Raw genomic sequence first — 26,559 nt, 5'->3', positions numbered from 1 at the left:
AACAGGACACACAGCGTTGACTTTGACGGGCTAATTGGATTCTGTTGCATTCATCATTGTCATGTTGTCCCGTTTGGTTTGCTTCCCTTTTGGATTTATGAAACTATAGCTGTGTGTCCATTTTGAAATGGAAAACAAATATTGCCGATCATTTTTTTGTTCAACCATTTAATTCTTAGTGACTGTTCTGTCCAACACTGTTAACACATCAGATTATGCCGTGGCGTTAGACACTCGCATAATGCCATACCTTCCCTTACAAAAAAAAAGACATGTCAAATTTACAGTTTCACAAAGAAAAACATGTTTTCACCTCATACAGTGTGTGATTGCAGTAGCGCATGTGGACTTTGCTCAAAAGTTTCACATGTGAAGAACTCTCATGTGGAAATTCTTATGTTCACATGTGGAATTACAAAATCAATCACGTGAAAATCAATCATTTGTGAAAATCTAATTTGCAGTTCCCATTAAAAAATAAAAACACCATGTGAAAATCTCACTTTCATATGTGGAATTGCAAGTTCACATGCGGTGGTGAAATAGTGTTATTCTTCTCACATGTGAAAAGGTGGTGTTAACATGTTGCAGTAGCAATGTTGCCACATATTGATGCAAATTCTGTAATGCCATTCTGTAAAAAGGTAACTTAGCCTACCTGAGTATAATAATTCAAGTGTGTTAAAAATAATGATTTCTTATTTCTGAGCCATCCATGTTCAAATTATCACTGTCAGAGTTATTAAGTTAATAATATATATATATTTTTTAGGCGGGGCTTCCTCGTCACGTGACTATGACTCTATCAAGGCACAAGGCGAGACCCAGATGCAGACACAGGAGGCAGATGGTTGGAGTCTTACAATGATAAATAATCCAAAGGGGTAAGGCAAGAGAATGGTTGTGGCCGGGAAAAAAGTCAAAACCAGAAGGTACAGAGTGGCAGACAGGCTCGTGGTCAAGGCAGGCAGGATGGTCAGGCAGGCGGGTACAGAGTCCAGAAACAGGCAAGGGTCAAAACCGGGAGGACTAGAAAAAGGAGAATAGCAAAAGGAGTACAGGGAATACACGCTGGTTGACTTGACTGAACATACAAGACGAACTGGCACAGAGAGACAGGAAACACAGGGATAAATACACTGGGGAAAATAAGTGACACCTGGAGGGGGTGGAGACATTCACAGGAACAGGTGAAACAGATCAGGGTGTGACAGAGTCGTTCTATTTTGTGTTTTGAAATATTTCAAGATATCTGCAGATATTTTTTTATATTCCAAGTTGGTCACAGTTCATTTGACATGAACATGATGTTAGTTTCTCCCATGGGAGACCCGGGTTCTAATTCTGCCAGTTACAAAAGCACTTATAATAATATCAAATCAAATCAAATGTTATTTGTCACAATACAACCTTACATTGAAATGCTTACTTACGAGCCCCTAACCAACAATGCCGTAAAAAAAAAAAATATGGATAAGAAAAAGAGATAAAAGTTACAAGTAATTAAAGAGCAGCGGTAAAATAACAATAGTGAGTCTATATACAGGGGTGTTCCGATAGTAGAGTCAATCTGTGGGGACACTGGTTAGTTGAGGTAGTATGTCCATGTAGGTATGTAGGAGTTATTAAAGTGACTATGCATAGATGACAACAGAGAGTAGCAGTGGGGTAAGAGGCGGGCAATGCAAATAGTCTGGGTAGCCATTTGACTAGATGTTCAGGAGACTTATGGCTTGGGGGTAGAAGCTGTTTAGAAGCCTCTTGGACCTAGAATTGGTGCTCTGGTACCGCTTGCCTTGCGGTAGCAGAGAGAACAGTCTATGACTAGGGTGGCTGGAGTCTTTGACAATGTTTAGGGCCTTCCTCTGACACCGCCTGGTATAGAGGTCCTGGATGGCAGGAAGCTTGGCCCCAGTGATGTACTGGGCCATTCGCACTACCCTCTGTAGTGCCTTGCGGTCGGAGGCCGAGCAGTTGCCATACCAAACAGTGATGCAACCAGTCAGGATGCTCTCGATGGTGCAGCTGTAGAACCTTTAGAGGATCTGAGGACCCATGCCAAATCTTTTCAGTCTCCTGAAGGGGAATAGGTTTTGTTGTGCCCTCTTCACGACTGTCTTGGTGTGCTTGGACCATGTTAGTTAGAAACTTGAAGCTGTCAACCTTCTACACTGCAGCTTTGTCAATGAGAATGAGGGCGTGCTCAGTCCTCTTTTTTCTGTAGTCCACAATCATCTCCTTTGTCTTGGTCACGTTGAGGGAGAGGTTGTTGTCCTTGCACCACACGGCCAGATCTCTGACCTCCTCCCTATAGGCTGTCTCGTTGTTGTCTGTGATCAGGCCTACCAGTTGTGTCAATGGCAAACTTAATGAAGGTGTTGGAGTCGTAACTGGCCGTGCAGTGATGAGTGAACAGGGAGTATAGGAGGAGACTAAGCACGCACCCCTGAGGGGCTCCAGCATTGAGGGTCAGCGTGGCAGATGTGTTGTTACCTACCCTTACCACCTGGGGGCGGCCCATCAGAAAGTTCAGGATCCAGTTGCAGAGGGAGGTGTTTAGTCCCAGGGTCCTTAGCTTATTGATAAGCTTTGAGGGCACTATGGTGTTGAATGCTGAGCTGTAGTCAATGAATAGCATTCTCACATAGGTGTTCCTTTTGTCCAGATGGGGAAGGGCAGTGTGGAGTGCAATATAGATTGCATCATCTGTGGATCTGCTGGGGCGGTATGCAAAATGGAGTGGGTCTAGGGTTTCTAGGATGATGGTGTTGATGTGAGCTATGACCAGCCTTTCAAAGCACTTCATGTCTACAGACGTGAGTGCTACGGGTCGGTTGTCATTTAGGCAGGTTACCTTAGTGTTCTTGGGCACAGGAACTATGGTGGTCTGCTTAAAACATGTTGGTATTACAGACTCAGACAGGGAGAGGTTGAAAATGTCAGTGAAGACACTTGCCAGTTGGTCAGCGCATGCTCGCAGTACACATCCTAGTAATGCGTCTGGGCCTGCAGCCTTTTGAATGTTGACCTGTTTAAAGGTCTTACTCACATTGGCTGCGGAGAGCGTGATTACACAGTCTTCAGGAACAGCTGGTGCTCTCATGCATGTTTGAGTGTAATTTGCCTCGAATCAAGCATAGAAGTAGTTTAGCTCGTCTGGTAGGCTCGTGTCACTGGGCAGCTCTCGGCTGTGCTTCCCTTTGTAGTCTGTAATGGTTTGCAAGCCGTGCCACATCCGACGAGCGTCAGAGCAGGTGTGGTACCATTTGATCTTTGTCCTGTATTGATGCTTTGCCTGTTTGATGGTTCGTTGGAGGGCATAGCAGGATTTGTTATAAGCTTCAGGTTTAGAGTCCTGCTCCTTTAAAGCGGCAGCTCTAACCTTTAGCTCAGTGCGAATGTTGCCTCTAATCCATGGCTTCTGGTTGGGGTATGTACGTACGGTCACTGTGGGGACGACGTCGTCGATGCACTTATTGATGAAGCCAATGACTGATGTGATGTACTCCTCAATGCCATCAGAGGAATCCCGGAAAATAGCACAGTCTGTGCTAGCAAAACAGTCTTGTAGCTTAGCATCTGCTTCATCTGACCACTTTTTTATTGATCTAGGTCACTGGTGCTTCCTGCTTTAATTATTGCTTGTAAGCAGAAATCAGGCGGATAGAATTATGGTCAGAATTGCCAAATGGAGGGTGAGGGAGAGCTTTGTCTGTGTGTGGATTATAGATGGTCCAGAGTTCTTTTTCCTCTGGTTGCATATTTAACATGCTAATAGAAATTTGGTAAAACGGATTTAAGTTTCCCTGCAATTAAAGTCCCCGGCTACTAGGAGTGCCGCCTCTGGCTGAGCGTTTTCTTGTTTGCTTATGACGGAATACAGCTCATCCATTGCTGCCTTAGTGCCAGCCTCTGATTGTGGTGGTATGTAAACAGCTACGAAAAATACAGATGAAAACTCTCTCGGTAGGTAGTGTGGTCTACAGCTTATCATGAGATACTCTACCTCAGGCAAGCAATAGCTCGAGACTTCCTTAGATATCGTGCACCAGCTGTTATTTCCAAAAATACATAGTCCACCGCACCTTGTCTTACTAGACGCCGCTGTTCTATCCTGCCGGTACATCGTATAACCAGCCAGCTGTATGTTGATATTGTCGTCGTTCAGCCACGACTCCGTGAAGCATAAGATGTTACAGTTTTTATTGTCCCGTTGGTAGTTTAATCTTCCACGTAACTCGCCGATTTTATTCTCCAAGGATTGCACGTTTGCTAGCAGAATGGAGGGAAGTGGGGGTTTATTCCATCGCCTACCAATTCTCAGAAGGCAGCCCACCCTTCTCCGCCTCCTCTTCACGCAGATCACGGGGACCGGGGCCTGTTCCTGAGGAAGCAGCATATCCTTTGTGTCGGGCTCGTCAAAATCGTGAAAGGAAAAAGAGGATTCTGCTTGTCCAAGGTGAGTAATCGCAGTCCTGATGTCTAGAAGTTATTTTCAGTCAATAGAGATGGTAGCGGCAACATTATGTACAAAATAAGTAAAAAAACAAGTTACAAACAACGCAAATAAACGAACAAAAACACAATCGGCATGGGGGCATGTAAAACGTTTGCCTTCTTCTCCGGTTTCACATGCAAAATGTCAGGAAACAACATGTGTTTGAGTCAAGTGAAACTTCACACGTGTCTGAAAACCTAACGTGTCTGTTTATCTCACGTGATTTGTTCACATGTGAAAAATTCATGTGAAATGTCACACGTGTCCAAAAACCACGTGTCTGACTTGTGAAAATGTCACGTGAAAATAAAATTCAAAATGTTACCTGTGTCTGAAAACCATGTGTTTTTTTTCACATGTTCTTTTCCCATGTGATTGTTTCATGTTTTTTTTTGTAAGGGTTGGCTCTGCACATTCTAATTAGGGTCCTCCCTTTCTTCAAGGTAATGAATAGGTTAAGATTACTCCCTCTGAGAAGGGATCCATGGAGTGCAGCCTCCTAGCACAGGGCTGGAAGGAAGCAGCAAGTCTTGATGGGACTTAATGTTCATCTTCTAGAGTAATACCACGGCATAGATCTCAGTTTTATATCACACTGCTTGATTAGTATTTTAATGGTGCGTGTCAGAGCTGGCTGCAGCTCTTCTACTACTGCTAAAGCTTCATCAATTAATTATTCAGAATGTTACACATCACAAAGGTGGAAGGGGCTGGACTAATTAGAAGGAATTCTATTGGATTGTACATCATTATCTGCCTTCACAGAGCCAAGTTGATGAGAGGGGAGGGGAGACATTTACTTTATTTAGAGATTAGGATTTCCATGGCTGAGGAAAAGGAAAATAGTTGAATTAAAGTCATATATTTGCATGGCCGCATCTTAACGGTTCCCCTCCTTCACTCCTGCACCAATAATTATCATGACAAAAAGCTGCATAAACACAACGGGGGTGTATTCAAATCTCTGTTTATAAATTAACAATGATCTGGGTAGGTCTCAGAGAACTTTACTGTTTAGTTATTCAACAATACAATGGATAAGCCATTTTGTTAAGTGAATGGCTATGTTAAATGTTCAGTTATCAAGTCAAATGAACTGTGACCAACTTGAAATGTAAAAAAAATAGAACTGCAAATATCTTAAAATATTTCAAACACAAAATAGAATGCGTCATGGAAAGGTGGTGACCGTTGTGTAAATGCCTTCTCTTACCAAATGAATTTGCATTGCTTTATTACTGTACAAATGTATTACACATACAGTATATGACTGAACAGTGACACATACATCTCTCTCAAAGCATGTATAGAATACACATACAGTATATGTAAAGGTATGAGGTGATATCAGTCATCTTGGTGGTTTTCGTTGTTTCATCTCCATCTGATCATCATCCTGTAGTGGTTCTGGTCCTGCTGTGGTGCAGTGTGTCGTTCATTATGTCACTCAGCCCTGGAGTCAAGGCCCAATGGGGGTTGCAGAGAAATACCAGCCCTACTGTCACGCTGCTGCTGTCCTGTATCTACTATCTCTCTCTCAATTTCAATTCAAGGGTTTTATTGGCATGGGAAACATACGTATGTTAACATTGCCAAAGCAAGTGAAGTAGATGATAAACAAAAGTGAAATTAACAATAAAAATTAACTGTAAACATTACACTCACAGAAGTTCCATTATGTCTATATGTATATATATACATACAGTGTTGTAACAATATGCAAAATAGTTCAAGTACAAAAGGGAAAATAGATAAACATAAATATGGGTTGTATTTACAATGGTGTTTGTTCTTCACTGGTTGCCCTTTTCTTGTGACAACAGGTCACAAATCTTGCTGCTGTGATGGCACACTGTGGTATTTCACCCAGTAGATGTGGGAGTTTATAAAAATTGGGTTTGTTTTCGAATTCTTTGTGGATCTGTGTAATCTGAGGGAAATATTTGTCTCTAATATGGTCATACATTTGGCAGGAGGTTAGGAAGTGCAGCTCAGTTTCCATCTCATTTTGTGGGAAGTGTGCACATAGCCTGTCTTCTCTTGAGAGACAGGTCTGCCTATGGCGGCCTTTCTCAATAGCAAGCTTATGCTCACTGAGTCTGTACTGTACATAGTCAAAGCTTTCCTTAAGTTTGGGTCAGTCACAGTGGTCAGGTGTTCTTCCACTGTGTACACTCTGTTTGGGGCCAAATAGCATTCTAGTTTGCTCTGTTTTTTTGTTAATTCTTTCCAATGTGTCAAGTAATTATATTTTAGTTTTCTCATGATTTAGTTGGGTCTAATTGTGTTCCTGTCCTGGGGCTCTATGGGGTCTGTTTGTGTTTGTGAACAGAGCCCCAGTACCAGCTTGCTTAGGGGACTCTTCTCCAGTGTCATCTCTCTGTAAGTGATGGCTTTCTTATGGAATGTTTGGGAATATCTTCCTTTTTGGTGCTTGTAGAATTTAACAGCTCTTTTCTGGATTTTTATAATTAGCGGGTATCGGCCTGATTCTACTCTGCATGCATTATTTGGTGTTTTACGTTGTACATAGAGGATATTTCTGCAGAATTCTGCATGCAGAAAATTTGGTGTTTCTCCCATTTGGGATATTCTTTTGGTGAGCGGACCCCAGACCTCACAACCATAAGGGCAATGGGTTCTATAACCGATTCAAGTATTTTTAGCCAGATCCTAATTGGTATGTCAAATTTTATGTTCCTTTTGATGGCATAGAAGGCCCCTCTTGCCTTGTCTCTCAGCTCGTTCACAGCTTTGTGGAAGTTACCTGTGGTGCTGATGTTTAGACCGGGGTATGTATAGTTTTTTGTGTGCTCTAGGGCAACAGTGTCTAGACGGAATTTGTATTTGTGGTCCTGGCAACTGGATCACAAATTATTGGAACACCATTATTTTTGTCTTACTGAGATTTACTGTCAGGGCCCAGGTCTGACTAAATCTGTGCAGAAGATCTAGGTGCTGCTGTAGGCCCTCCTTGGTTGGGGACAGAAGCACCAGATCAGCACATTGCTTCTCTTAGGAGTACAACAGGAGTATAGCCTACCTGGCTAGCATGAAACTTAAGCACTGGAAAAGCGCCCTCCATTCGCTATTTAAGTGCATTGATGACATGTATTATCCCCCCTGCCCCTGTTTCGATACAGGTGCATGATAATGGTCCATTCTACATCCAAATGAATTTTACACATATATTATATCCAATCAAATCAAATGTTATTGGTCACACACACACATTTAGCAGATGTTATTGGTCCATGCACATATTTAGCAGATGTTATTGGTCCATACACATATTTAGCAGATGTTATTGCGGGTGTAGCAAAATGCTTGTGTTCCTAACTCCAACAGTGGAATTGTAAGGGGTGCGTAACTGGTGGCAGGGAAGTCAAACGCAGGAGAGCAGAACTTGGTGACTAGCCGGAGCAGTTTAATATATAAAACTAACGGCATACAAAACAACAAACACATGGGTACAAAACCCGTAGCGCACCAGTAACACGAGTACTTACAAATAAACAATTCCTGACAAGGACATGGGGGGAAACAGAGGGAAAATATACAACATGTAATTAGGGAATTGAAACCAGGTGTGTGTGTGAAAACAAGACAAAACAAATGGAACATGAAAAATGGATCGGTGATGGCTAGAAGACCTGCGACATCGACCGCCGAACACCGCCCGAACAAGGAGACGAACCGACTTCGGCAGAAGTCGTGACAGGAATAGTATCGAACAATTCACAACAATACACACAAATCTAAAAGTAAAAGAATGGATTTAAGAAATATATAAATAATAGGACGAGCAGAATACAGTATATACATACGAAATTATTAATGCAGTATGTAAACAGTATTAAAGTGACCAGTGATTCCATGTCTATGTATATATGGTAGCAGCCTCTAAGGTGCAGGGCTGAGTAACCAGGTGGTAGTCGGCTAGTGATGGCTATGTAACAGTCTGATGGCCTTGATATAGAAGCTGTTTATCAGTCTCTCGGTCCCAGCTTTGATGCACCTGTACTGACCTCGCCTTCTGGATGATAGCGGGGTGAACAGGCCGTGGCTCGGGTGGTTGATGTCCTTGATGATCTTTTTGGCCTTCCTGTGACATCGGGTGCTGTAGGTGTCCTGGAGGGCAGGTAGTGTGCCCCTGGGGATGCGTTGGGTAGACCGCACCATCCCCTGGAGAGCCTTGTGTTTGCGGGCTGTGCAGTTGCTGTACCAGGCGATGATACAGCACGACAGGATGCTCTCAATTGTGCATTTGTAAAAGTTTGTGACAGTCTTTTTAGTATTAAATAAATAATAGTCTGATGAGTGACAATATTAGCCTATCACCTGTGAATTATATATTATTACTTGTGAATGATGCCCAGCATAAGGCAAGACACAAAGCCTTTTTTTGCGACTTTTTTCGAATCATAGTCGCACACCTCATGTAGCTCATAGGCCTATACGTTTTGTATCACAAAGTGGCCAAATAACTTCTTAAAATGAAGCACATTAATCTGTTTTACAACGGGTGTAGAGCCTAACTGGCATACATAAGCAACGCGTGAGTTTCAAGTTTAGGGAAAATCATTCTCACCAGAAAAATGCACATTTACACTAAAAGCATTACCAGCATAATTGCATTTTTGGTCACTTTTGAGAATGGGGTTTTCCGAAAATGAAACATTTGTGCTTATGGTCTACTAACATGTGCGCATTGCTGCACTTATAAGGTGAAGAAATAGCCTAATAGTTTATCAACATTTTAAGCTAAATGTTCTGATCTGTTGTGTAAGCCAGATTTTTGATGCTAGTGGTTGTATTAATTTGGGATCTATCACATCCTACAACTGTCCTAGACTATGTTTGGAATATTTATTTCTCGCACAGCATAGAATAGGTCGACTTTTGTACTATGGAGCATAGTAGATTGACATAGGCTCATGCTTTTGCTGTTCGTTAGGTTACTCATCTTGTTGGCTCACGAAAAGTAAATGTGGACAGTTCTTCAAATATGTTCATTATGCATCTCGGAATTGGATAAGGACACGCTTAGTTGCGTCCTCGATATGTCTGTCTTCATTTGTAGCCTGTGAGAAATATTTGTTTAGGGTGCATTACAGCCACACAAAGGGGATAACGCCGTGAAATTCGAGGCATTATCAAGTGCTTGTCAAATTGTGAATGAGTGACTGATGTAATGTGTACAGCCTGCACAGAAAACAAAGCAGAGCTCATGCCTTTCAAGTGACTTTCTTCAAATCATCATTAGAGTCACATCATGCAGCCTTACAATGTATTAAAAATCTAAACATATAGCTCAATGTTTGTAGAACAACTAAAGGCACATTAATAACTCTAAATGAAGCATATAGGAATACCGATTTCTTTGTTAACCGCTCAACACAGAACAGCGTGCACTCCCTCAAATCGTTTGGAGAAAATATCCTTTCATTCAGCTTTGTTCAATTGTACCCTTCATATTATAAAAAAATGACACATAATTCTAAGCAAATCTTCTCTGCTAAATGAACTAGTGTAGCCCACTGCCATTTGGCATAGCCAGATCAGGACCTAACATAAGGACAACTCAGAGTATGCTGTTTGGGGCGGCAGGTAGCCTAGTGGTTAGAGCGTTGGGCAAGTAACCAAAAGGTTGCTAAATCGAATCCCTGAGCTGACAAGGTAAACATCTGTCGTTCTGCTCCTGAACAAGGCAGTTAACCCACTGTTCCTAGGAAGTCATTGTAAATAAGAATTTGCTCTTAACTGACTTGCCTAGTTAAATAAATAAAAAATTATGTTCTTCTGAAATAGACTACATTTTCTTCATATCATGTTTCTTTAGACCTGTCTAAAATAAATAATGGATATATTGTGAAGATGTTGGCTATATTACATGGATTTATTAGACTTTTTAAAATGTAGATGTTCCAAAGGTCAACATCAGTGGCTACAAGCTGTGTGTGGAAGCCAGGAGATGCTAAATGTGTTTATTAACGGTCAATTACCGTGAGACCGACAGTTATTTGCATGAAATCACCAGCTGACGAAATTTCATGATCGCCAAAACCCTAGCCCCACCAACATTAGACAGCTATAGTAAAAAATAAGTAATCTAAAATAACTTAGTGAAATCAATGAGAGAATAGTCAGATTAACTATTAACTAAAATAGCAGTGCAGATGGCACTATTTTGCTAAGTGCAGATATGTATTATAGGTAATGAGGGGCCTTCTGGAATGTTCCAGACGTTGTGGCGCAGCAGAAAGATCTGTGCAACCTCAAACCTGAGTTCAAATCCCAGGTGGGGTCATATTGAGACGTCAGTACTAAGTGGTCAAATGTAATCATATTGTCATTGACTAAAGGTTTTTACCACTTACCTTAAAACCCCCATACTATTTAAAACTTCTTAAGGCTAGGCGTCCTGCTAGCGGTACAACTTCCGGTGAAACTGGAGTGCGTGCATTTCAAATAAATAATCATAAAAATTATGGATTTTAAACATTTAGGAACATACCAGTGTCATATATCGGTTAAAAGCTTAAAGTCTTGTTCATCTAACTGCATTGTCCGATTTACAATAGGCTTTACAGCGAAAGCATGCCATGCGATTGTTTGAGGACGGCGTCCCACATCAAAATATTTTTCCACCAGCACAGGTTTCATAAATTCACAAATAGCGATTAAATATTCACTTACTTTTTGAAAATCTTTCTCTGATTTGTCATCCAAAGGCTCCCAGCTACAACATGTAGCATCGTTTTGTTAGATAAAATCCTTCTTTATATCCCAAAAAGTCTGTTTAGTTGGCGCCATCGATTTGAGTAATCCACTCGTTCAACATGCAGAGAAAGGAATCCAAAAAGCTACCGCTAAACTTTATTAAAACAAATCAAAATACATTTCTATTTAATCCTCAGATACCCTAAAATATAATTAAACTATATTATTTCATACGGAAAGAAGTATGTTCAATAGGAAAATGATATTAGCAGGTGCGTCCTCTTCGTCGCGCACGCATAGACTGATTTCCAACTCTGAGTCCCAGTAATAAAACTCATAATCCTTCCTTGTTTGGGAAGAAACAAGCCTGAAACCTTGAACAAAGACTACTGACATCCAGTGGAAGCCATAGGAATTGCATGCTGGGAGCTAGATTACATTTTCCCCTATACGTTCCAATGGAAGAGCATTGGCTCTCAAAAAACAAACATTCCAGTTGGTTTTTCTTTGGATTTTCTCTTACCATATCTATTGTGTTATATTTCTACAAACTTCAGAGTGTTTTCTTTCCAATGGTACCAATTATATGCATATCCTGGCTTCAGGGCCTGAGCAACATGTAGTTTACTTTGGGCATGTCAGTCAGGCGGAAATGGAGAAAAATATACCCTAGCCTGAATTACTTTACTTATAATGGTTTGGGACACCTGGGACCATCGCATGACAAAAACCTCCAGGGGACCATGACACAACGTCTGTAGAACGTTCTAAACATGTCCTTGGGGATGTCCCCGGGACAAACCGGGAACTAGACAAAACCTCCAGGGGACCTTGACACAACGTCCTGACCACCATTTCGTGACGTTCCGCGGACGTCCTAACAAATATTTTTTGGTTTGTTGCAGGGATATTCCCTTTGGACCATCACGCAACATCCTAATGACTAGTAAAATGAAAGTCCTGAGAACGTCCTAAAAAAGTCCTGACATGGTCCTCAGTGACGTCCTGGTAACTTACAGGAAACTAGACAAAGGTCCCCCAGAGAACGTTCTCTTGGGACCTTCATGAATCATGAAATGTCTCATGGATAACTTCCTATCAGAACCGAATAGGAGGCTTTTCGTAACGTTCCCTAATGGATATAAAAATAACTTATTATAAATGTTAAACTATGACAAAATGGGACCTACACTGAATGTCATGATTTATTGTTCCTAGAACATTCTCAGAACGTCAGTGGGACAACGTCTTGCCGGAACCCTTAAAGGGACCTAATGTGAAAGTTTTTTTCCTAATCTTTACCCCTCTTTATCTGCAAATGTAGATATAAAAATTGTACTTCTCCAAGCCAACTGCCAACCTTTTCATGGCGACTTTCTGGGCTGGCAAACACGTGGAATACCATTGTTTAAGGTTGCATCTCAAATATCTCCCTATTACCAACATAGTGCCTTATGGGCCCTGGTTAAAAGTAGTGCAGTGAAGTATGTAGGGAATAGGGTGCCATTTGAGATGCAAATCTAGTGTTTAAATGTGCCCTCAATTCAAATCTAATGTATTTATATAGCCCTTCTTACATCAGCTGATATCTCAAAGTGCTGTACAGAAATTCTCTCTTCAGATTGAAGAGGCAGCCTCGGTAACAAACAGAGCTCAGTTTAAGTGTCAAGACGTTACTGCACTCTGAGGCCGATGATAGATTGCATCTCTCCTTTGTTCAGGAGGAATTGCATTGTTTCGACTTAACAATCCACACGTTTCACTGAGTAATGGGGAAGAAAGATAGAATGCTAGCTGCTTCAGAATTTATACGTGGAATATAAACATTTTACTTCCTGAACGTGTGATGCCACATGGAGATGTGGGAATCGTTTGTGAACTATTTAGCATATTCTTCAAAAAGGAAGAACAGAAAAACTTTGACTCAGACACATTAAAACATTTACCAACTCGGGCATGAAACTCCCCATACTATAATAAGAGCCTACGTGCAAAGGGGAGAGATTTACAACAACTCTTAGGGCTGCAGAATCACATTTTAATTTTACACTTCCACTTCCCTTGACTCCCTGCATGCAACCTAAAACAGCTCCCTCCCACACTATGGCCGTGTCTCTTCACTATGGCCTTGTCTCTTCACTATGGCCTTGTCTCTTCACTATGGCCTTGTCTCTTCACTATGGCCTTGTCTCTTCACTATGGCCTTGCCTTTCTCTTCACTATGGCCGTCGTCTCTTCACTATGGCCTTGTCTCTTCACTATGGCCTTGTCTCTTCACTATGGCCTTGTCTCTTCACTATGGCCTTGTCTCTTCACTATGGCCTTGTCTCTTCACTATGGCCTTGTCTCTTCACTATGGCCGTGTCTCTTCACTATGGCCTTGTCTCTTCACTATGGCCTTGTCTCTTCACTATGGCCTTGTCTCTTCACTATGGCCTTGTCTCTTCACTATGGCCGTGTCTCTTCACTATGGCCTTGTCTCTTCACTATGGCCTTGTCTCTTCACTATGGCCTTGTCTCTTCACTATGGCCTTGTCTCTTCACTATGGCCTTGTCTCTTCACTATGGCCTTGTCTCTTCACTATGGCCTTGTCTCTTCACTATGGCCTTGTCTCTTCACTATGGCCTTGTCTCTTCACTATGGCCTTGTCTCTTCACTATGGCCTTGTCTCTTCACTATGGCCTTGTCTCTTCACTATGGCCTTGTCTCTTCACTATGGCCTTGTCTCTTCACTATGGCCTTGTCTCTTCACTATGGCCGTGTCTCTTCACTATGGCCGTGTCTCTTCACTATGGCCGTGTCTCTTCACTATGGCCGTGTCTCTTCACTATGGCCGTGTCTCTTCACTATGGCCTTGTCTCTTCACTATGGCCTTGTCTCTTCACTATGGCCTTGTCTCTTCACTATGGCCTTGTCTCTTCACTATGGCCTTGTCTCTTCACTATGGCCTTGTCTCTTCACTATGGCCTTGTCTCTTCACTATGGCCTTGTCTCTTCACTATGGCCTTGTCTCTTCACTATGGCCTTGTCTCTTCACTATGGCCTTGTCTCTTCACTATGGCCTTGTCTCTTCACTATGGCCTTGTCTCTTCACTATGGCCTTGTCTCTTCACTATGGCCTTGTCTCTTCACTATGGCCTTGTCTCTTCACTATGGCCTTGTCTCTTCACTATGGCCTTGTCTCTTCACTATGGCCTTGTCTCTTCACTATGGCCTTGTCTCTTCACTATGGCCGTGTCTCTTCACTATGGCCGTGTCTCTTCACTATGGCCGTGTCTCTTCACTATGGCCGTGTCTCTTCACTATGGCCGTGTCTCTTCACTATGGCCTTGTCTCTTCACTATGGCCTTGTCTCTTCACTATGGCCTTGTCTCTTCACTATGGCCTTGTCTCTTCACTATGGCCTTGTCTCTTCACTATGGCCTTGTCTCTTCACTATGGCCTTGTCTCTTCACTATGGCCTTGTCTCTTCACTATGGCCTTGTCTCTTCACTATGGCCTTGTCTCTTCACTATGGCCTTGTCTCTTCACTATGGCCTTGTCTCATCACTATGGCCTTGTCTCTTCACTATGGCCTTGTCTCTTCACTATGGCCTTGTCTCTTCACTATGGCCTTGTCTCTTCACTATGGCCTTGTCTCTTCACTATGGCCTTGTCTCTTCACTATGGCCGTGTCTCTTCACTATGGCCTTGTCTCTTCACTATGGCCTTGTCTCTTCACTATGGCCTTGTCTCTTCACTATGGCCTTGTCTCTTCACTATGGCCTTGTCTCTTCACTATGGCCTTGTCTCTTCACTATGGCCTTGTCTCTTCACTATGGCCTTGTCTCTTCACTATGGCCTTGTCTCTTCACTATGGCCTTGTCTCTTCACTATGGCCTTGTCTCTTTACTATGGCCGTGTCTCTTCACTATGGCCTTGTCTCTTCACTATGGCCTTGTCTCTTCACCAGTCAATGATATCCTGACCTGACATCTTGGTATCCTCGTAGTGAACAACTCTTCTCTCTCAGGCACCCCATGGAGCCGTGGGGCCTGTATGCTATCTCAGTGGCTGGCTTGACATGAAGCCATTTGAAGGGGACACATGGCTTTATTCATTGGCGTTAGTTGGTGCGGATGCAGCACACCTCGGAGGCCGACCTGCCACTGCAGATACAGAGAGCAGCTTGATACAGGTGTAGACTCTGAGTTATTATGGCTGCGCAGGGCCTTGCTGGAGCACACACGACACCGTGTCCTGCCTGCACACTGAACACGCTATACAGGACTGCTACGGGGGACAGGAAACACTGCTGTTGACTGCTTGCATGCGAGGAAGACTCCCCGGGAGTAGACAGTTTTGTCACAGGGCAGTTACTGTGTTATATGACTTAGGTAAACAGGTTTTAGTGGAGATGTTGCTAGATTTCTGAAAACATGCAGCTACATTCTCTTCATTCATCATCATTATAACACACAACAGCTGACTATGAAGACTGCTAGTTCATTCTCAATATAAGGGTAATGTGTATCTCTACATACTGCACAACATTGTGCTCATACTCTTACATTGTTGTGGTTGAGGGTTGAGTGTTTTGTCTTTGTTTTGGTTTGTTTGAGGGCAACAACACTGTTCAAGATTTGAGGCCTTTTCCTGTTGGTTAGTTTTATTGGCTTATATGAACTTCACATCCTAGTGTTACACTCTAAAATTATGATTATTTCTAACAGTGCACACATATCCACTTTAAATTGGCTAAACATTCCCTGGCCGTGGTTTAAATGGGTTTAACATCCCCTGGCCGTGGTTTAAATGGGTTTAACATCCCCTGGCCGTGGTTTAAATTGGCTAAACATCCCCTGGCCGTGGTTTAAATGGGCTTAACATCCCCTGGTCGTGGTTTAAATGGGTTTAACATCCCCTGGCCCTGGTTTAAATGGGCTTAACATCCCCTGGCCGTGGTTTAAATGGGCTTAACATTCCCTGGCCGTGGTTTAAATGGGTTTAACATCCCCTGGCCGTGGTTTAAATGGGCTTAACATCCACTGGCCGTGGTTTAAATTGGCTTAACATCCCCTGGCCGTGGTTTAAATTGGCTTAACATCCCCTGGCCGTGGTTTAAATTGGCTTAACATTCCCTGGCCGTGGTTTAAATTGGCTAAACATTCCCTGGCCGTGGTTTAAATTGGCTTAACATCCCCTGGCCGTGGTTTAAATTGGCTTAACATTCCCTGGCCGTGGTTTAAATTGGCTAAACATTCCCTGGCCGTGGTTTAAATTGGCTTAACATCCCCTGGCCGTGGTTTAAATGGGCTTAACATCCCCTGGCCGTGGTTTAAATGGGCTTAACATCCCCTGGCCGTGGTTTAAATGGGCTTAACATCCCCTGGCCGTGGTTTAAATTGGCTTAACATCCCCTGGCCTTGATAGTCAGGGGAGGAAAAGAGGACAGCACACTGAAAGCAGTTGCAAATGATGGGTGTCGTTGATCATCAAACTCAAGTGTATATTTCATTCCTTTTCACACTAAATTCACAATACCTTTGGTGCACACTACATGATTCCAGAAGGCGGCAGAGCAGCAGGTGATAAAAAGGAACTACCAATTACTGTGACCTGACATTTCAGATAATGTGCTCTGATTTATCTGTAGTTAGGGCATTCGTCTTTTTTTATTCTTCTTCGTATTCTTCTTCTGTTATATGTTTCTCTTTCAAAAAGAGCCTGGATTCATATATTCTGTTTCAGATCTGGAAAATAACAGTCACGAAAATGGCTTTTTCAAACAGAAAAAGGGACCCTTTTTCGAATAGAAAAGGGAACTGTGTGTAGTAATGTTTAATTGAGTTCTTTCTAACCACAGTCTTACAGTACTGTGCATATTATGATGACATGAAAACCATCTACTTGTTTCCAGCTAGTTCTGTGTTTCCTAGAAGATAGATTAAAAAAAATATTGATTTATAAATGCAGTCCATTTGGATGTGGAATGTACACTATACAGTGCATTGTTCTTGATTGGCCCTGCCAGTGCCCGGACTTGAACCCAATCTAACATCTCTGGAGAGACCTGAAAATAGCTGTGAAGCGACGCTCCCAATCCAACCTGACAGAGCTTAAGAGGATCTGCAGAAAAGAATGGGAGAAACTCCCCAAATACAGGTGTGCCAAGCTTGTAGCCTCACTCCCAAGAAAACCTGAGACTGTAATCACTGCCAAAGGTGCTTCAACAAAGTACTGAGGGTCTGAATACTTATGTAAAAGGATTTGCTTTTTAAATTATTGTAATATATTAGCAAACAATTTTAAAAACGTGTTTTGCTTTGTCATTATAGGGTATTGTGTGTAGATTGATGAGGGGAAATAACAATTTAATCAATTTTAAAATAAGGCTGTAATGTAACAAAATGTGGAAAAGTAGATGGGGGCTGAATTCTCTCCAAATACATCGTTCAAAAATTTGGGGTCACTGATTAATGTCCTTGTTTTTGAAAGAAAATCTAAATGTTTGTCCATTAAAATAACATCAAATTAATCAGAAATGTTTTATGGAATATCTACATAGTCGTAGAGAGGCCCATTATCAGCAACCATTTCTCCTGTGTTCCAATGGCACGTTGTGTTAGCTAATCCAAGTTTATCATTTTAAAAGGCTAATTGATCATTAGAAAACCCTTTTGCAATTATAATAGCACAGCTGAAAACTGTTGTCCTGGTTAAAGAAGCAATAAAACTGGCCTTCTTTAGACTAGTTGAGTATCTGGAGCATCAGCATTTGTGGGTTCGATTACAGGGTCAAAATGGCCAGAAACAAAGCACGTTCTTCTGAAACTCGTCAGTCTATTCTTGTTCTGAGAAATGAAGGCTATTCCATGCGAGAAATTGCAAAGAAACTGAAGATCTCGTACAACGCTGTGTACTACTCCCTTCACATAACAGAGCAAACTGTCTCTAACCAGAATAGAAAGAGGAGTGGGAGGCCCCGGTGCACAACTGAGCAAAAGGAGAAGTACATTAGAGTGTCTAGTTTGAGAAACAGACGCCTCACAAGTCCTCAACTGGCAGTTTCATTAAATAGTACCCACAAAATACCAGTCTCAACGTCAACAGTGAAGAGGCGACTCCGGGATGCTGGCCTGCTAGGCAGAGTTGCAAAGAAAAAGCCATATCTCAGACTGGCCAATAAAAATAAAATATTAAGATGGGCAAAAGAACACAGACACTGGACAGAGGAAGATTGAAAAAAAATGTTATGGGCAGACGAATCTAAGTTTGAGGTGTTTGGATCACAAAGAAGAACATTCGTGAGACACAGAAAAAATTTAAAGATGCTGGAGGAGTGCTTGACGCCATCTGTCAAGCATGGTGGAGGCAATGTGATGGTCTGGGGGTGCTTTGGTGGTGGTAAAGTGGGAGATTTGTACAGGGTAAAAGGGATCTTGAAGAAGGAAGGCTATCACTCCATTGTGCAATGCCATGCCATAACCTGTGGACTGCATTTAATTGGAGCCAGTTTCCTCCTACAACAGGACAATGACCCAAAGCACAGCTCCAAACTATACAATAACTATTTAGGGAAGAAGGAGTCAGCTGGTATTCTGTCTATAATGGAGTGACCAGCACAGTCACCGGATCTCAACCCTATTGAGCTGTTATGGGAGCAGTTTGACCGTATGGTACGTAAGAAGTGCCCATCAAGCCAATTCAACTTGTGGGAGGTGCTTCAGGAAGCATGGGGTGAAATCTCTTCAGATTACCTCAACAAATTGACAACTAGAATGCCAAAGGTCTGCCAGGCTGTAATTGCTGCAAATGGAGGAATCTTTGACGAAAGCCAAGTTTGAAGGACACAATTATTATTTAAATTAAAAATCATTATTTATAACCTTGTCAACGTCTTGACTATATTTCCTATTCCTTTTGCTACTCATGTCATGTATGTTTTCATGGAGAACAAGGACATTTAAGTGATATGTATGGCCCAACGCTTTTCTTTAAAAAAATAAGAAACTGGAACAGGGAAATGGTGTGACCTATCTGGTTGGAAGACATAGACAATAGAAAATCCCTCTTACAACTGCTTCCTGTCAGACCCCTGTCATATTAGTGCGCGAGTGTGTGAGTGACTGAGTAAGTGAGTGTGAGTATGCATGTGTGTATTTAAGTGTGAGTATGTGTTTTTAGTGGTACGGGGGATTGTTTAGTATTTAGTAAAGTGAGCGGATGGGTGATGATTTCTGTGTGTATAAATGACTATGTTTATTTCCAGAGATCAGACAAATGATTTCTACTGCGGTGAAGAGCCATTGCCCCGGGACAACCATCAACACTCAACTCATTAAACCATCCAAAGACATTAGAATGTCTGCAAATATACCTCCCTTCACAAATCTGTTTTCCCTTCTCTGTTATACCAATAGGAATGGTCCTAATTCGATTCAAAGTAAATATCTCAAATCTAAAATAATCTAGAATATTTTGTGCTGCCACAGTCTGCAGCACAGTGTCTAGAGGGAGAGAGGACTGCCACAGTCTACAGCACAGTGTCTAGAGGGAGAGAAGACTGCCACAGTCTACAGCACAGTGTCTAGAGGGAGAGAGGACTGCCACAGTCTACAGCACAGTGTCTAGAGGGAGAGAGGACTGCCAAAGCCTACAGCAGAGTGCCTAGAGGGAGAGAGGACTGCCACAGTCTACAGCACAGTGTCTAGAGGGAGAGAGGACTGCCACAGTCTACAGCAGAGTGCCTAGAGGCAGAGAGGACTGCCACAGTCTACAGCACAGTGCCTAGAGGCAGAGAGGACTGCCACAGTCTACAGCACAGTGTCTAGAGGGAGAGAGACTGCCACAGTCTACATCACAGTGTCTAGAGGCAGAGAGGACTGCCACAGTCTACAGCACAGTGCCTAGAGGCAGAGAGGACTGCCACAGTCTACAGCACAGTGCCTGGAGGCAGAGAGGACTGCCACAGTCTACATCACAGTGTCTAGAGGCAGAGAGGACTGCCACAGCCTACAGCACAGTGCCTAGAGGCAGAGAGGACTGCCACAGTCTACAGCACAGTGCCTAGAGGCAGAGAGGACTGCCACAGTCTACAGCACAGTGTCTAGAGGGAGAGAGGACTGCCACAGTGTACAGCACAGTGTCTAGAGGGAGAGAGGACTGCCACAGTCTAGAGCATAGTGTCTAGAGGCAGAGAGGACTGCCATTGTCTACATCACAGTGTCTAGAGGCAGAGAGGACTGCCACAGCCTACAGCACAGTGTCTAGAGACAGAGAGGACTGCCACAGTCTACAGCACAGTGCCTGGAGGCAGAGAGGACTGCCACAGTCTACATCACAGTGTCTAGAGGCAGAGAGGACTGCCACAGCCTACAGCACAGTGCCTAGAGGCAGAGAGGACTGCCACAGTCTACAGCACAGTGCCTAGAGGCAGAGAGGACTGCCACAGTCTACAGCACAGTGTCTAGAGGGAGAGAGGACTGCCACAGTGTACAGCACAGTGTCTAGAGGGAGAGAGGACTGCCACAGTCTAGAGCATAGTGTCTAGAGGCAGAGAGGACTGCCATTGTCTACATCACAGTGTCTAGAGGCAGAGAGGACTGCCACAGTCTGCAGCACAGTGTCTAGAGACAGAGAGGACTGCCACAGTCTACAGCAGAGTGCCTAGAGGGTGAGAGGACTGCCACAGCCTACAGCACAGTGCCTAGAGGCAGAGAGGACTGCCACAGTCTACAGCACAGTGTCTAGAGGCAGAGAGGACTGCCACTGTCTGCAGCACAGTGTCTAGAGGCAGAGAGGACTGCCACAGTCTACAGCACAGTGTCTAGAGGCAGAGAGGGCTGCCACAGTCTACAGCACAGTGCCTAGAGGCAGAGAGGACTGCCACAGTCTACATCACAGTGTCTAGAGGCAGAGAGGACTGCCACTGTCTACATCACAGTGTCTAGAGGCAGAGAGGACTGCCACAGTCTACAGCACAGTGTCTAGAGGTAGAGAGGGCTGCCACAGTCTACAGCACAGTGTCTAGAAGCAGAGAGGACTGCCACAGCCTACAGCACAGTGTCTAGAGGCAGAGAGGACTGCCACAGTCTACATCACAGTGTCTAGAGGCAGAGAGGACTGCCACAGCCTACAGCACAGTGCCTAGACGCAGAGAGGACTGCCACAGTCTACAGCACAGTGCTTAGAGGCAGAGAGGACTGCCACAGTCTACATCACAGTGTCTAGAGGGAGAGAGGACTGCCACAGTGTACAGCACAGTGTCTAGAGGGAGAGAGGACTGCCACAGTCTACATCACAGTGTCTAGAGGCAGAGAGGACTGCCACAGTCTACATCACAGTGTCTAGAGACAGAGAGGACTGCCACAGTCTACAGCACAGTGTCTAGAGACAGAGAGGACTGCCACAGTCTGCAGCACAGTGTCTAGAGACAGAGAGGACTGCCACAGTCTACAGCAGAGTGCCTAGAGGGTGAGAGGACTGCCACAGCCTACAGCACAGTGCCTAGAGGCAGAGAGGACTGCCACAGTCTACAGCACAGTGTCTAGAGGGAGAGAGGACTGCCACAGTCTGCAGCACAGTGTCTAGTGACAGATAGGACTGCCACAGTCTACATCACAGTGTCTAGAGGGAGAGAGTACTGCCACAGTCTACAGCACAGTGTCTAGAGGGAGAGAGGACTGCCACAGTCTACATCACAGTGTCTAGAGGGAGAGAGGACTGCCACAGTCTACATCGCAGTGTCTAGAGGGAGAGAGGACTGCCACAGTCTACAGCACAGTGTCTAGAGGGAGAGAGGACTGCCACAGTCTACATCACAGTGTCTAGAGGGAGAGAGGACTGCCACAGTCTACATCACAGTGTCTAGAGGGAGAGAGGACTGCCACAGTCTACAGCACAGTGTCTAGAGGGAGAGAGGACTGCCACAGTCTACATCACAGTGTCTAGAGGGAGAGAAGACTGCCACAGTCTACATCACAGTGTCTAGAGGGAGAGAGGACTGCCACAGTCTACAGCACAGTGTCTAGAGGGAGAGAGGACTACCACAGTCTACATCACAGTGTCTAGAGGGAGAGAGGACTGCCACAGTCTACAGCACAGTGTCTAGAGGCAGAGAGGACTGCCACAGTCTACATCACAGTGTCTAGAGGGAGAGAGGACTGCCACAGTCTACATCACAGTGTCTAGAGGGAGAGAGGACTGCCACAGTCTACAGCACAGTGTCTAGAGGCAGAGAGGACTGCCACAGTCTACATCACAGTGTCTAGAGGGAGAGAGGACTGCCACAGTCTACAGCACAGTGTCTAGAGGGAGAGAGGACTGCCACAGTCTACATCACAGTGTCTAGAGGGAGAGAGGACTGCCACAGTCTACATCACAGTGTCTAGAGGGAGAGAGGACTGCCACAGTCTACAGCACAGTGTCTAGAGGCAGAGAGGACTGCCACAGTCTACATCACAGTGTCTAGAGGGAGAGAGGACTGCCACAGTCTACATCACAGTGTCTAGAGGGAGAGAGGACTGCCACAGTCTACAGCACAGTGTCTAGAGGCAGAGAGGACTGCCACAGTCTACATCACAGTGTCTAGAGGGAGAGAGGACTGCCACAGTCTACAGCACAGTGTCTAGAGGGAGAGAGGACTGCCACAGTCTACATCACAGTGTCTAGAGAGAGAGAGGACTGCCACAGTCTGCAGCACAGGGTCTAGAGGGAGAGAGGACTGCCACAGTCTACAGCACAGTGTCTAGAGGGAGAGAGGACTGCCACAGTCTACAGCACAGTGTCTAGAGGGAGAGAGGACTGCCACAGTCTACATCACAGTGTCTAGAGGGAGAGAGGACTGCCACAGTCTACAGCACAGTGTCTAGAGGGAGAGAGGACTGCCACAGTCTACAGCACAGTGTCTAGAGGGAGAGAAGACTGCCACAGTCTACAGCACAGTGTCTAGAGGGAGAGAGGACTGCCACAGTCTACATCACAGTGTCCAGAGGGAGAGAGGACTGCCACAGTCTACAGCACAGTGTCTAGAGGCAGAGAGGACTGCCACAGTCTACATCACAGTGTCTAGAGGGAGAGAGGACTGCCACAGTCTACAGCACAGTGTCTAGAGGGAGAGAGGACTGCCACAGTCTACATCACAGTGTCTAGAGAGAGAGAGGACTGCCACAGTCTGCAGCACAGGGTCTAGAGGGAGAGAGGACTGCCACAGTCTACAGCACAGTGTCTAGAGGGAGAGAGGACTGCCACAGTCTACAGCACAGTGTCTAGAGGGAGAGAGGACTGCCACAGTCTACATCACAGTGTCTAGAGGGAGAGAGGACTGCCACAGTCTACAGCACAGTGTCTAGAGGGAGAGAGGACTGCCACAGTCTACAGCACAGTGTCTAGAGGGAGAGAAGACTGCCACAGTCTACAGCACAGTGTCTAGAGGGAGAGAGGACTGCCACAGTCTACATCACAGTGTCCAGAGGGAGAGAGGACTGCCACAGTCTACAGCACAGTGTCTAGAGGGAGAGAAGACTGCCACAGTCTACAGCACAGTGTCTAGAGGGAGAGAGGACTGCCACAGTCTACATCACAGTGTCTAGAGGGAGAGAGGACTGCCACAGTCTACATCACAGTGTCTAGAGGGAGAGAGGACTGCCACAGTCTACAGCACAGTGTCTAGAGGGAGAGAGGACTGCCACAGTCTACATCGCAGTGTCTAGAGGGAGAGAGGACTGCCACAGTCTACAGCACAGTGTCTAGAGGCAGAGAGGACTGCCACAGTCTACAGCACAGTGTCTAGAGGCAGAGAGGACTGCCACAGCCTACAGCACAGTGTCTAAACGGAGAAAGGAAGCTTCCATTTGAACTGATGTGTATTCCTTTTCCATCCTTCTCTCCCCTCCTCTCCCCTCATCACCTCTCCTCTCCTCTCTTCATCCATCCTCTTCTCCTCTCTCCTCACCTCTCCTCTCATCATCCTCTCCTCTCCTCTCCTCTCCTCTCCTCTCCTCTCCTCTCCTCTCCTCTCCTCTCCTCTCCTCTCCTCTCCTCTCCTCTCCTCTCCTCTCCTCTCCTCTCATCATCCATCCTCTCCTCTCTTCTCTTCTCCTCTCCTCTCCCCTCTTCTCCCCTCTTCTCCTCCCCTCCTGACCTCTCATCATCCATCCTTTCCTCCTCTCCCCTCTCCTCTCCTCTCCTCTCATCATCCATCCTCTTCTCCTCTCCTCTCCTCTCTCCTCCCCTCCTCCCCTCTCCTCTATTCACCTCACCTCTCATCATCCATCCTCTTCTCCTCTCCTCTCCTCTCTTCTCCTGTCCTCTCCTCTCCTCCCCTCTCCTCCTCTCTGGTTATAATTTAATATTTAGGGAATTTCAGACAACAAGGCAGGGGAGCAGAAAACTCTTTCTTTGATCACTGACTTTGATCATTGCATTTACTTTGTTATCAAGTGGATTTTTAAAAGGCAGATTAATGTACTGTAGATCTTTCCCTTGTGAATGAGTGGTGTTGGTTCATATACATTTTTTAATAAACAAAGAAATGGACGAATCCATTAACTCAAACCCAAACAAATGCTGCTCCACTAAAAAGCCTCTTAATTGTATTTATCTGGCTTGTAATTATTCAGCAGGGACATGGCGCTTCCTCTGCAGGGGTTTTAAAGCCTTTGTCAATGTCACGCCTGGCAGACTACAGATAATAATGTCAATTAATGTAACAGTTTAATTCTATAGTCTCTCCATCAGTGTTACTGATGGTGGATTTACAGATTTGTAGTATTCATTCTGGGTGTTGTGGGGTATCAATAATTGAGAGGTTTTGTACTTTCTGCACTATGTTCTTTGTATTCATCTTCTTCACAGGAAATTACCTCTTCAGAATCTTCGCCAAGCCCTTACAGACAGCTGGTGGGCTTAATGTCACCATTGATTTAGCATAATAATGTTGATTGTTGAAGTGTTTTCATTATTGAGAGGTTTTAGTGTTGGTTGTTGTGTTTCTATTGTAACAGGAAAAGGAAATGACCACATCAGCGTCTTCATCAGGCGCTTACAGACAGCTGGTGGTTTTAACATGACTGTACCAGACAGATGGTGGTTTTAATATGACTGTACCAGACAGATGGTGGTTTTAATATGACTGTATCAGACAGATGGTGGTTTTAATATGACTGTATCAGACAGATGGTGGTTTTAATATGACTGTATCAGACAGATGGTGGTTTTAATATGACTGTATCAGACAGATGGTGGTTTTAATATGACTGTATCAGACAGATGGTGGTTTTAATATGACTCTATCAGACAGATGGGGGTTTTAATATGACTGTATCAGACAGATGGTGGTTTTAATATGACTGTATCAGACAGATGGTGGTTTTAATATGACTGTATCAGACAGATGGTGGTTTTAATATGACTCTATCAGACAGATGGTGGTTTTAATATGACTGTATCAGACAGATGGTGGTTTTAACATGACTGTATCAGACAGATGGTGGTTTTAACATGACTGTACCAGACAGATGGTGGTTTTAATATGACCGTACCAGAAAGATGGTGGTTTTAATATGACCGTACCAGACAGATGGTGGTTTTAACATGACTGTATCAGACAGATGGGGATTTTAATATGACTGTATCAGACAGATGGTGGTTTTAATATGACTGTACCAGACAGATGGTGGTTTTAATATGACTGTATCAGACAGATGGCGGTTTTAACATGACTGTACCAGACAGATGGTGGTTTTAACATGACTGTACCAGACAGATGGGGGTTTTAATATGACTGTATCAGACAGATGGTGGTTTTAATATGACTGTATCAGACAGATGGTGGTTTTAATATGACTGTACCAGACAGATGGTGGTTTTAATGTGACTGTATCAGACAGATGGTGGTTTTAATATGACCGTACCAGACAGATGGGGGTTTTAATATGACTGTATCAGACAGATGGTGGTTTTAACATGACTGTATCAGACAGATGGTGGTTTTAATATGACTGTATCAGACAGCTGGTGGTTTTAATATGACTGTATCAGACAGATGGTGGTTTTAATATGACTGTATCAGACAGATGGTGGTTTTAATATGACTGTATCAGACAGATGGGGGTTTTAATATGACTGTATCAGACAGATGGTGGTTTTAATGTGACTGTACCAGACAGATGGTGGTTTTAATATGACTGTATCAGACAGATGGGGATTTTAATATGACTGTATCAGACAGATGGTGGTTTTAACATGACTGTATCAGACAGATGGTGGTTTTAACATGACTGTACCAGACAGATGGTGGTTTTAATATGACCGTACCAGAAAGATGGTGGTTTTAATATGACCGTACCAGACAGAT

The sequence above is a fragment of the Salvelinus alpinus genome, chromosome 7 (assembly GCF_045679555.1).
Source record: "Salvelinus alpinus chromosome 7, SLU_Salpinus.1, whole genome shotgun sequence".
NCBI lineage: Eukaryota > Metazoa > Chordata > Actinopteri > Salmoniformes > Salmonidae > Salvelinus > Salvelinus alpinus.
This window is presented reverse-complemented; position numbering follows the sequence as displayed.